Raw genomic sequence first — 3,442 nt, 5'->3', positions numbered from 1 at the left:
TTTCGATGAGAACATCTATATGTGAAGATCAGTAGTGCGTATTTGGATTGTCTTATGTGAGATGTTTGGGACACACGGTCACCAGTAGGAGTATACCGTGGTTCCATAGGAGAAAGAGGTTGTTACCGTTGGGAGCAGCCGAAATCAGTGCAGGAGATCCGCAGTCCTTGGGATTGGCAGGATATTACAGACCTTTCGTCGAGGGTTTATCCCGCATAGCTATGTCACTTACACGCCTGACCAAGAAAGGCGTGAAGTTCACTTGGACTGAGGATTTCGAGACCAGCTTCCAGGAGCTGAAGCGGAGACTAGTGTCGGCTTCGATTTTAGTTTTACCTTCTGGAGATGACAGATTCGTGCTCTATACCGATGCATCTCTACAGGATTTGGACGCTGTTTTGATGCAGCACGACAGGGTAGTCTCCCATGCTTCTTGACAGTTGAAGGAGTATGAAAAGAACTACCCAGTACATGATTTGTAGCTGACCACCATTATTTTTGCCTTGAAGACTTGGCGACATCACCTTTATGGTATTACAGTTGAGATTCTCACTGATCATAAGAGTCTCAAATATATTTTCACCCAGAAGAAACTTAATCTCCGACAGAGGAGATGGATGAAGTTCCTGAAGGATTATGATTGTACCATTATCTATCACCTGGGGAAAGCTAATGTGATTGCCGATGTACTCAGCAGGAAGTCCAGAGGGACTTTGGCTTGCCGCCGAGTTTCAGTCACAGACTTGATTCAGGGTTTCTCCGAGTTAGGCCTTGAGGAACAGGGACGGACAGAGCAAGGTATTCTGGTTACCATGGTTGCTCATATCGTCGATTAGGATGAGGATTCAGGAGGGCCCAGATCGGAGATCAGTATTTATAGTCCATCGGCCGCCAGATAGCTTTCGGGTAGCAGACCGAGTTCACACGAGACGAGGAGGGTATTATATACTTCCGAGGCAGATTATGCGTACCTCAGTCTCATCCGGTCTTACAGGAGCTACTTCAGGAGGCTCATCGCTATCGATTTACGATCCCTCCAGGTGGGACCCGTATATATCGAGATTTGAGGCGTTCCTACTTGTGGAATGGTACGAAGAAAGACATCGCAGAATTTGTAACTAGGTGTCTTGTCTGTCAGCAGATGAAGGCCAAGCATTAGAGACCTGTCGGCTTACTTCAACGAATTCCTATTCCTGAGTGGAAATGGGAACATATTATTATGGACTTTGTGGTAGGTTTGTCGAGGACACGACGACGCCATGACGCGATTTGGGTAATCGTAGATCGGTTAACCAAATCTGTACACTTCTTAGCGATCCGGAAGACTGATTCCCTGGATCGATTAGCAGATCTGTATGACCGGGAGATCATCAGATTACCTGGTGTGCCTTTGACTATTATTTCGAATAGAGACCCTCGGTTCACGTCTCGATTCTGGCAGAGTCTGCAGCAGGCCTTGGGCACTTAGCTCTGTTTCAGTACAGCTTTCCATCCGCGGGCATATGGATAGTCAGAGCTGACCATTCAGACTCTAGAGGATTTGATGAGGTTATATGTATTGGATTTTGAAGGCAGTTGGGAGGACCATTTGTCATTGGTAGAGTTCGCCTACAACAACAGCTTTCATTCGGCTATCCAGATGGCACCGTTTGAAGCGTTGTATGGTAGGTCTTGTCGGACACCCATCCTCTGGGATGAGGTTGGGGAGGCCCAATTGTTGGGACCTCATAAGGCTCAGCATGACGTAGAGTTGGTCCGTACTATCAGACGGAGGATGTCAGAGGCGCAGGATCGCCAGAAGAGTTATGCTGATCGGAGACGCAGACCTTTGGAGTTCTCTATTGGTGATCATGTTTTTCTGTGAGTTTCACTCACGAAAGGGGTGAAGAAATTTGACCTCAGAGGTAAGCTAGCTCCGCGATACATTGGACCTTTCCATATCTTGGAGAGGATTGACGCAGTAGCTTATCGTTTGGCACTACCACCGTCCCTGGCTGGCGTCCATGACGTATTCCTTGTGTCTATGCTGAGGAGATATATACCCAACCCAACACATGTGCTGACGGATATCTCAGTTTCCGTTCAGTCTGACGTTACCTATGAAAAGGTTCCGGTACGGATTCTGGACCAGAAGGAGCGTCAGTTGCGGAACAAGACTATCCGACTGGTTGGAGTCGGATGGCAGCATCATAGGATGATGAGGTTACCTAGGAGCTCGAGGATACTGTCCAAGTTCGATACCCTGATCTTTTCACTTGAGGTATGTGATTTAATTTACCGTTCAGCATTTGTACTCTTTACCTATTGTAGTATTTGCTGATGGTAGATAACAAAATTTGGGGACTAAATTTTTTATTAGTGGTGGAGAATGTAAAATATCAAAAAATGGTGAATAATGATAAGGGAATTTTCCGAAATTTTTGAAAATTTTTCTAAAATTTTTCAGAGATCGTATGGATGAGTTTACGGGGATAAAAACGGGGCCCGGGAAAACCTGATTAGGCTACCCCATTTTAACGAGGAAAAATTTTATATCTCCTTTTCTTTTCCTCTTATTCCCGTGCCCTAACCCATGCAACGCTGTCTCCTCCCTTTCTTAGCCGGCGCCGCACGCGACGATTCTTCCTTTCCCTTCCTCTCCGATCGACGCCGGCCAAGCTTCTGCTTCCGCGTCTCTTCCTCAATTCCGGCCGAGCAGCACCGACTTTCCCTTTCCCTCGCGCCGCCCCGGTTGCTACGGCCAACACCGGTCGCCAGCCGCTGGTTTCCTCTTCGCTTCTTCACGCCACCACCCGAAGCATACCTCGGCGCTAACTGATTGTCGGCCACCGGGGATTTGAGCTCTTCCCCCTGCCCTAGTTGGATTCGCCAATCCTCCCTTCTCTCCCGCCAACCAATCCAAGCTTCTCTGCCCTAGATGCGGTCAGCATCGTCGCAGCTCTTGCATATGGTTCCGGTGCCTGCAATCGGGGGCTACTCGATCGCAGGCCATCCTCACCAGGCTGCCGCCGTCGAACAGAGCAACGTCGACCACCAGATCTCTCCGGTGTGCCCTGGATTGGGTCTATAGCTGCCGAATGCGCCACTGATCGATCCACTACCACCTACTGCAGTCACCTCCCGATGCCTAGTGCCCTTTGCCCTAGTTCACCACCACAAACGCATTTGGATTCCATCTGAGGGAAATCAGTGGACTCAGTTAGGGCTTTTGGCTGCTAGATTTGAGGGATAGCTGGATTGTCTTTTTCTCCAGCAGTGGTCCAGCAACTGAGACATTCAGATTTAGGTGAGGTTTATAGTCATTTGAATTCTATTATTCTATTAGGGATGTTTGTGGAGTTATTTGGCCGACCATTGTTGATCATATTACAGTTTTTCTGACAGTAGTTTCTCCTAGCTCCAACCATTGTTTACCAATGGCAGGTTTTCTTCGGTTGTGAGC

Source organism: Zingiber officinale, chromosome 4A (assembly GCF_018446385.1).
Source record: "Zingiber officinale cultivar Zhangliang chromosome 4A, Zo_v1.1, whole genome shotgun sequence".
Lineage (NCBI taxonomy): Eukaryota > Viridiplantae > Streptophyta > Magnoliopsida > Zingiberales > Zingiberaceae > Zingiber > Zingiber officinale.
Note: the sequence above shows the minus strand (reverse complement) of the source record.